General features: G+C 41.0%; 1 long non-coding RNA gene across 1 annotated transcript; it reads right to left on the bottom strand.

Moving 5' to 3' along the window:
• Positions 1 to 6,269: 6,269 nt before the first annotated feature.
• On the bottom strand, positions 6,270 to 7,669 carry LOC102385343. Its single transcript, XR_323464.1, has 3 exons — positions 7,602 to 7,669; positions 6,864 to 6,958; positions 6,270 to 6,383 (listed from the first exon to the last, which is right to left on the bottom strand). It is a non-coding gene; the product is annotated as an uncharacterized LOC102385343 (long non-coding RNA).
• Between the last annotated feature and the right edge of the window lie 1,732 nt (positions 7,670 to 9,401).

Below are 9,401 nucleotides of genomic sequence, written 5' to 3'. Positions count from 1 at the left end.
TTAGAAGAAGGCCAATGTGGTGCCTATCTTCAAGAAAGGGAGGAAATTGGATCCAGCAAACTATAGGACCATCAGCCTGACCTCTATCCCGGGGAAGGTCTTGGTAAGGCCACAGCTGGAGTACTGTATCCAGTTTTGGGCTCCACAATTCAAAAAGAATGTGGAGACGCTTGAGAGGGTGCAGAGGAGAGCCATGCGCATGATCAGAGGTCAGGAAAGCAGTCCTTATGAAGAGAGGCTGAGAGCCATGGGACTCTTCAGCTTGGAAAAGCACAGGCTCCAAATGGTGAACTGCCCTCATTGTTCACATTTGCACTCCATTTGGGCTAGGGACAGACACTACACATAAACCAGTTCAAGTGATCAAAAACTGGTTTAAACCTGTAACAGAACAGATGTTCAGTGCACATAAACCAGTTTGAAAATGGCTGAAATTAGTTTGAGGTAAAGCTGGTTGAATGTAGTATCAGACTTAATTGATTTGGCTCAAACCGGTTTATGCAATATCTGTCCCAGACCCCCTCCTGGTTTAAGTTAAACCAGAGTCCCCCAGCATCCTGGCATGCTCTCTGGGCTGGGCGGAGCTCTCTGCTCCACAGCAGAGCTGGCCTCTCTCCTCTGCTCCCTGACCAGAGCTCCAGCAGAGACTGCAAGCACAGCATGGTCTGCTGGCTTCTCCTGCCCCACTCCTCCCACCCCCTCACCACTCACTGCTTAAGCAGGGATCCCTTCCTCCTCTCTGACACAGCATGGACTATAGCCAGCATGTGTTATGCTAGCTAATGCTGTGTAAGGTTCCAGCAGAGACTGCAGACACAGCAGGGTCTGCCTGGCTTCCCCCTGCTCTCCCCCCGCCTCATTGCTTAAGGAGGAAATCCCCCACTCCCATCTCCCACAGCATGGACCCCAGCCCCACAGACCCTAGACATGTGGTATACTAACTAATGCTGAGAGGTGTTTGTGTATGTGTCTCTCTCCAATTTCACTGGGGCAGGCAGACAGAACAGTGATTGCTTAGGGCTGCTTGGAGCTAATCAACAGGTCATCTGGTAAGCTGTTTAAGACATTTGAAGTAATGGAAAGAGGCTACTTTTTGCTAATCAGGTGATAAAGACTGTTATCACTAGCAGTCCTTGTCTTGCTTACCTGTCAATTTGCTGGAGACAGTATGATGAAGCAGGGAGGGAGATTGAAAAGCTCTATATCATCAACAGATGCATACACTGCACCCCCCTCCTCCCCTTTGCCTCAGAGTACTAGCCCAGGGCTGGCAACACTCCTGCCCCTTGAGCAGCCACTGAGGAAAAGCCTGGGCCCATGCAGGCAGACCTCCTTAATGAGAGAGTCTAGCCAGGACCCAGCCACACCCCCTTCAGCTCAGCTCCCTGCAGAAGGGAAGGGAGGGCTGCTTTAGCACCCCCCAACTTCTAGCCTGAGCCACTGAAGGCATGTGCCTCAATTTCCTCAGTCTAGAGAGAATGTCTGTCTAGTTTCAAACCAGTTCAGCTTAGCGAGGTTAAACCAACCTGCAAAGATTGACTCAATTCAGGGTCAGGCTTTTTGAATGTCTGTCCCAGTCTGAATTTATCTAGTTCTGCCTCCGGCTTCTGGACATTGTTATGCCTCCATATGCTAGATTAAGAAGTCTTCTACTATCAGTAATCTTCATAGAGGTTCTTATAGATTTGAATCAAGTTACCTCTTAATCTTCTAATTTTCACGTAAAGGGAAAAAGACAAGGATGTTGCACTAGTCAAAAACCATTCAGTAGAAGGAAGGGAAGTCTGCCACCTGCATGAACAATTCATGCCCCCTATGGCTGGGGGACATGGCGGTGCTGGCGCCAGTGGGAGTGCGGCAGCGGGAGCATGGCGATGGTAAGCGGGAGAGCTCCCACCAATGTTGCGGGGGGTGGGGGGGTGGGCGGGGGGGGGGGGGGGGGGGAAGGGAGGTGGCAAGTGCTGACCAGGAGTCAGTGACCACCCGCAGACGCCACCAGCAGTGTTGTCAGCGGCCATCAATGATCACCCGCAGACACCACTGGCAGTGTCGGCAGCAGGGGTGGCAAGTGATGACCACTTGCAAGTGCCACCAACACTGTCAACAGCGCCTTTCCTTGGTGGATGCACCCCCTATGCCTTGCCACTGGCCACCTGGCCCTGAGGAAAGGGCAGGGATATGTTAAGTTTTATCAGCAATCTTTATAATGCAACAAGACTAATAAGATGGAAGTTAAGTAGCAAAAGGAGACATGATGTGGAATGTGCTTTTGTTGGAACATGTGCAGCTATTGTTTGGAAAGTTCTTTCTAATATGACACACATCATTTTCAAGGTTCTGATCTTCAGAAGTGCTGAGCTCCTTCCATACCCTATGACCTCAAGGAAACTCAAGGTCAGAAAAGGAAACATTGAGCATGTCTACACATGCATAGTAATGCACTGCAATAAACTCCAGTGCTTATCGCACCCAACCTCAATGTGCTGCAGAGGGGCTGGCTGGGGCACAATGGTGCTTTAGTGCACAGGCTAACAAGCAGGCAGCCCCCGCACTAACTCACGCTCATGTCCCAGCCAGCCAGGGCAGCATCTGCACACGTGCTGCTGTGGAGTTTTTTACCCCGCAGCAGGATAGTACTTGTATTTATTTACTAAGAATAAATTAGTTTATTCCAGTTTAATAGGGGCACATGTGTAGAAATACAATGTTTACTGTGCAGCTAATTAGTCTACTGCACTGTAAACATATCATATAGAGGCACCCACTGAAACATACTTTACTTCAGTGGGGACCAACCTTTTCCGTAGGCATGCCCCACACCCTTCCTGAGTGCCACTCCAATCCTTTTCCCTCACCCAATCTGCTGTACTACTTTCTGTGGTATGCAATGTAAAAATTTAATGCATTAACTGCCAGTGTTTTAGTGGCTGGTTCTTTTTCTTTAGCGCGTACTAAAAGATCTTTCTATCATACCAACTGTTAGCAAAACCCAGAGAACCAGGATAATGGGTAATGCAGCATTTACCCAAAATGATATAGACAGAAAGTTGCATGACTTAAATTAAGGGGGCCTTAATGCTTATTAACATGTCTACATGTAGACATGTTCCTGAATGCACCTTAAGCAAAGATGCATTAAGTTTAGACGCACTTAAATATACATGTAGACATGTCCAGTCACTTGCTCCCCGCAGGAGTATAAGAAATGCCCTCCCCTTACTCCCCCACTTATCTTTGAGATTGGAATGTCATGTACCATGCTACCAATATATGACTGGTCCAAATTCAGCTCATCTGGGTAATAATGAAAATTGTTAGTTCGTGACCTCATGAAAAAAAGTAGTAGAGTTACCCATTTCTAAAACTAAAAAATTTTCTGAGAAAGTCTGTGTTTGTCCTCAGTCTCAACAGGAAATGTTAATACCAAATGTGTTGAATAAACAACTTGATGGTCTCTGTAGAAGAAGAATTTAAGAGCTGCCATAGTTAGTCTGATCAGGGATCCCTCTAGTCTGGTATCCAGCCTTGGACAGCAGGTGGTACCAGATGCTTTAAAAGGGAAAGGGAAAACAACAAGAGATAGCCAGTCCATAAAGAGTAGCTTCAACCTAGCCCCATCAGTTAGGATTTGTGCCTCTATTTATTTTTTTCCATATGAGTAATTGGGGACTCTCTCATTATCCATAAAATTAAATCATACTTTTTTATTCCTATTGAGCTCTCAGCCTTAATAATATCTTATGATGAGGGATACAGGTTAATTATGCTTTCTGAAAAATACTCTCTTTTATCAAGGTTGAATGTGGTGCCTGACAGTTTCACTCATATGCCTCATTTTTCTACTATGAGAAGCAATTAGGAGCAACTGATTTACCGTCTCAAAACCATTCATTATTTTGTAGACCTCTATTATATTACTCTCCTCCAGTCTTCTGTAAAATTAGTTTTGGTCTTTCCAAAGTTTTCACATGGCAGTAGTAACATTTTTTACTTCATGTTACATTCTATCTCTGAAGTAAATAAAATATTCCAGAGGAGAGAGTATCATGGATTTAGCTAATGGAATAATAATATTTCCAGTAATATTTTTATTTCAGAGAATTTTCCACACTGGCAACCAGTAGGCCTGTGCAAAGTGGCTAGTATTCACTTCAGATTCAGATTCGGTCAATTCAGGGGACAGTGATTTGATTTGGTGATTCGAATCACTGTCCCAAATTGATTCAGCCAAATCTGATTTGGAGATTCAGCTGCTGCCGAATCTCTGAATCACTCAGGCCCATCCCCCCGCCCTCTCTCCCAGCCCCAGCAATGGCTGTCCTGCCTGCCCCAGCTCCCAGCTCTTTGAATAAAAAAGCTCCAACTCACTGGGTACTGCAGGGCGAGGGGCAATCCCTGCTGCCCCCTGCTGTGTGGGGGGCTCTGCACAAGACCCCTGACCTCCCCCTGCTCCCCCAGTTCCCCCCCCCATGGCTGCCCCACCCAACCCAGCTCCAGCCCTTTAAGAAAAACAACACCCCCCCCCCCAACCCCCCAACTAACCATTCCTGCCTAGCAGGGGGTGATCCCTGCTGCCCCATGCCATGTGGGGGCCCCCCAAACCCTCAAGGCCACTGCAGGAGCTCGTAAGTCCCAGGGTTTTTCTTGCTTTTTACAATAAAAGGTGTTTTTTAATATTCTTAGCTAAGGCCATTAATAACACAACTTAGAACCTAGCAAAGATGTTACTCCTTTTAAACTCAAGCTAGTGTATCAGGGTTGACCATAATGAGAAGTCTATCAAAACAGACTACAACTTTTTGTAGAGTAGGACTGTTTCATCACTGCGTTGCTCCAGCTTTACAGGAGCATAACTAAACCAACTTCATATACTTGATTACTGTACTTATACTTCACAGTATTTTGACATTCTGATGGTTACATTTCTGGCTGCACAAGGTGACAGTCATTCCTGTAGAGGCATTCATACAATTTAAGCCTCAAAGGATATAACTAATATAGTGAAATCGAGAAAGATTTGATATATCCAAGTAAATTTTCAGAGAGTGGTTTCCCAATAGCATTTGGAAGGGATGGTGAAAACTTTTCCATACCCTTCTCCTACCAAAGAATAATATCTATTTAATTATATCTACTAACATATGGACTTGAGGCAATTCTGTGCACAAAGACCTTACAGAATTTTCCATTGCATTCCTAAAAACTGTTCCTCAACACACCTGCATCTTAACAAAAATGGATATTCCAGAACACAATGCACATAAACATATATTCATCTAACTGCCATATAGAAGATCTTATAATACTGGAAAAAGTGTCAGCAAAATAAAATTATTCCAGGTTTGTGTAATAGCTAGTAATGCCTTAAACAAAATATGCACTTGCACAGAAAATCAGAGTTCCTCCATCACAAAAATGTACTTGCTCTTAAATAACTTGAATGATTAGTGGAAACTGGAACCAGGAAGAGTTGATTTTGGTAATCTTGCAAACAAGGTTATGCTACAGCCTGTCATGGCCTGTCAGGCTACAATGCACATATATTCCATTTGTATTTAAGTTATATCCTGTTACTGCCAGTTACTACTTGAGCAGTCTTAGGTACAGAATAATTTTTACAACTATGACGACTCAGAAATAACTGAAGGTGCCAAGGAAAAAAGAAGCACTTTCTTTATATGTGTTCTGAATGTAAATATCCCAAAAATCAATTTGCAGCATATTTACAATACAGAATTTAGGGGTTCATTAGCTACATGTCATTCTCCTAAAACAATAACATTCTACATCATGCATATTACTAAAAAATAAAAATAAATCAGGAGATTTGACAAAAATGTCTCCTTCTAGTGCTTCTTTTTTTCAGGCATTTGTTTCTACTAAAAAAATAATTTATATACAACATAGTTAAGTAAAATACTCAAATTTGAGTTAAAAATAATAATGAAGCAAAATAAAAAGCATTAGCTGTCCTTTATCTAGTTCAGTTTGGTTCTTTATATATTGACTAGCAAAACACCAGGCAGCATTGCTGTAATCCATAAGGAACCAATGATATTTTCAGTAATAATACTGTTAGAAGTTTTCTTCAGAAGATCCTAAAGCACTTAAATACTCAAAAGCTTGACCAAATGGCTTACAAGCATGGGAAATCTTCCATATGCATGAAGAAAAACTTACATTTCTGGCATAATAGTTGATTTTATAAATGAGCAATGGATTTTGACTTTAGGGGCATAATTCTTTGAGTAGTTTGTGTCACTGTTAGGGCAGTCAACTTTTATTTATAAGCAAAAGTACAATATGTGACTATACTGACTCTATATCAATATTGTGTTGGATCTTACAAGTCAGGAAAACAGCCTCTTTGGAGTCCAGGATTCCTAAAACAAAATTGATTGTATTTAGTACTTTAAGAACCACAGCTTATTGAGCAAAGTTGACTCTAAATTCAAGCCCATATATGATCCATATCTACACCACTGTTTTCATTTAAGGCACTCTATAGCTTTTTATTTGCAGTTTTATTTCGTGCTTTAAACAACATAAGACTCATATGCCTTTGCTTCAAGGACACCATCTCCAAGAAGGTCCCAGTCAACTAAGACATCTAAAGTCTTAAAGGCATGTCAGGAATAACAGCACTTCTCAACTGGAAATTCTTTTCACTTTGCCCCAGTAATGTAACAAGAGTACTCCTACAAAACAACCCATCACAATTCCACAATGTTATATTTACATTATTAATATAAATATAATAATGTATAATAATATAGTAACTACACACTCATAATCAAAGTGAGACTGCAGATCTTCCACCACCAAAAAATTAATCCCTTAGTGATCCTGTTTGCAAGGCCTACCGTACTGCTCAGTGTAGTGATGGTAGAATATTTTACTCTGCATCACAATGGAAGTGGAAAGCACTGGAAAGCATGTTTTTCTTTTGTTCAATTGCCTATAGGGGACCCATAAAAATCACATGATCACTTCCTTTTAAGTTGTGGGTTTTTTTAAATGAGAAAGATTAAAAGTGAATTCCCTGTGTAACAAAGAATGAATGTAGAAGCAGAAAGGGTGGGAGGAACACAGAAAAAAAATAAGGAGCATGGAGGAGGAGCAGAGAAATATCAAAAGGGTTGTAGGAGAAAACTGCAGAAGAGGACTAGGGATCAAACAGTCCTTAGCAAATCTGCCATATTAAACAATTTCTAGGGCAGAAGGTTAAGTGGCATTACTGGTCTTATTTTAGTATTCAAAAACTTCCTATATCATTAGCCATCATTAACTACCGTATAAATGTCTTACTGCAGCTATTACTGGGTTTGTTGTTATAGATATTAAAGAATTACTACACAATACATATAATACCAGTACCCAGTCAAATTCAGTGGCATTATACATCTAAATATAAGAAAACTTTTATGGAAGCATCCAAGTCACTAGACCTTGTGTGTCTATCCCTTGTTGGAAAAAGGATGAACTGGCTTGGCTCTGCCAGTCAGCTAGCTGTATTTAAAAGTAAGTCAAGAAAAGGAAAGAGTCCCAATAGATACCATGAAAACTAAGAAGATAAGAAAAGTTGAAGTTCTGAAAAGAACCTTTTCACTGAGCGTGCTAATAAAGACGGTCCATCTCTTCATTACCATGCTACTCATCCACCTCTGTTACACTGCACAAAAGGGAAAAAAAGCGGTCTTTATAGTTGTACATGATTATATTTTCCTTTTGTATTGAGTTCAAAGTCTTTTTTAAAAAAGCAAAAGTAGATTGCTCACAATGTAATGGGCCATTCCCAGGAAACGAAAAAATGGCCTTAACGTTTTATATTAATACAATAGGTTATGTATAAAACAGTTTCTAAAAAGTTAATGCATATTAGCTTAGAACAGCCATATTTTAACACAGTGCGACTGAAAGTTCCAGTAGAGCAGATGAATGGAACTACAGAAGAAAAAAAACCCGCTATGACAAAGAGATAAAGGTTTAACTAAAAGGACTCGAATCTGTATTTCAGGTACCTCTTTACCTTCCATCAGGAAACGAGTTATTAGGAGTAATGAAATCAGAGATAGAAAATACAAAAAGTTTTTAGATCCTTCTGTGCAAGGCGGCGACACTGGCCTTTACTTCTTCACTTTGTAATGATTCCTTTGAGTTGTGGTTCTGAAAAAGCTGTGAAACATCTTCCTGTTATTTCTATTTCATCTTTCCAAACACTGGCCAGGAATAACCCCTGTCCTATTCTTTTCTCGCTTTTTTGAAACGCATATTGACTGTAATGACTATAAATTATCCAGTCAACGTGTTGGATTTATAAAAGTGTTAGAGCTCCTCTGTGCTGCTGCTAGGTGCCTATGAGAGGGTTTGATGCATCGAAGCAAGGACACAAATTCATTTTACTAGGCCTTCTCTCACAGCAGCTTTTGCAAAAATTTCAATATTGGAAATCTTATTAGTTCACTGGGTTTTGGTCACCTCAGAACATTACTTTGTACCTGATGAGTTGTTTCCTCTCTCACCAAACTCAACAGGGTGAAAAGTGAAACCATTTCTAATGACTTGTTCTACAATTTGTCTCCTGTTTTGACAGTCTCTTGCTGCAAGGCTTCCATATCCAAAGCATTTCTTTTTATTTCAACAACGGAATCTCTACTGAATTCTGTCATAATCCCAACTACACTTTGGGTATGATAATCACAAACTAAATTATGATGACCAATATAAAATCACTCTGAATCCTAAACCAATCGAGGTTTGAAGGATGGGTGTTACACATAAGCGTACTGCAGTTTATAGGAAACCAGATAATAGATAAACATTCTAGGTCCACAACCCCAGTGCTACCGCAAGGCCGCCTACTTCAGAATAAAAAGGAGTACATCCTTCAGTCATTCCAACATGAAGTCTTGGAACATGCAGGAACATGTTGATATAACAGTGTAATACATTCTCTCCTTACTCTCCGTTGCTTCCCAGTTCAACACTGGAACAATAGTAAAGTCTTATTCTTAATCTGCAAAATCCTAAATTCAAGGATGAACCTCTTTTTGTGTACAATTTTACTGCAGAATCCTTCCAGACATAGCTTTGCTATGGATCTTGGAGCCTTAGACAGTAATCTCTGGTGTGAGGGTAGACATTTTATCTGTAAAAGATTCCTGGGGGTAAAATAAGATTTGAGTCACGTTCTTTAAAAAAAAAAAATAGGTAAGGATGTATTTCTTTGCATTGGCCTTCCACCAATTAAAAAAAAAGGAGGCTTCAAAACGTAAAGAAATGCACACCTCATTGCTGTGTCGTTCTTTTCCTCAGAGATCCAGAAATATGTCAACTGAACAAGTGATTCTTTTCACCTGTTAATTCCTTGCCGATGGGTACACTAGAAGTATTTGGAGTGA

This window comes from Alligator sinensis, unplaced genomic scaffold, assembly GCF_000455745.1.
Source record: "Alligator sinensis unplaced genomic scaffold, ASM45574v1 scaffold321_1, whole genome shotgun sequence".
NCBI lineage: Eukaryota > Metazoa > Chordata > Crocodylia > Alligatoridae > Alligator > Alligator sinensis.
Note: the sequence above shows the minus strand (reverse complement) of the source record. Positions and strands in the feature narration are given on the sequence as shown.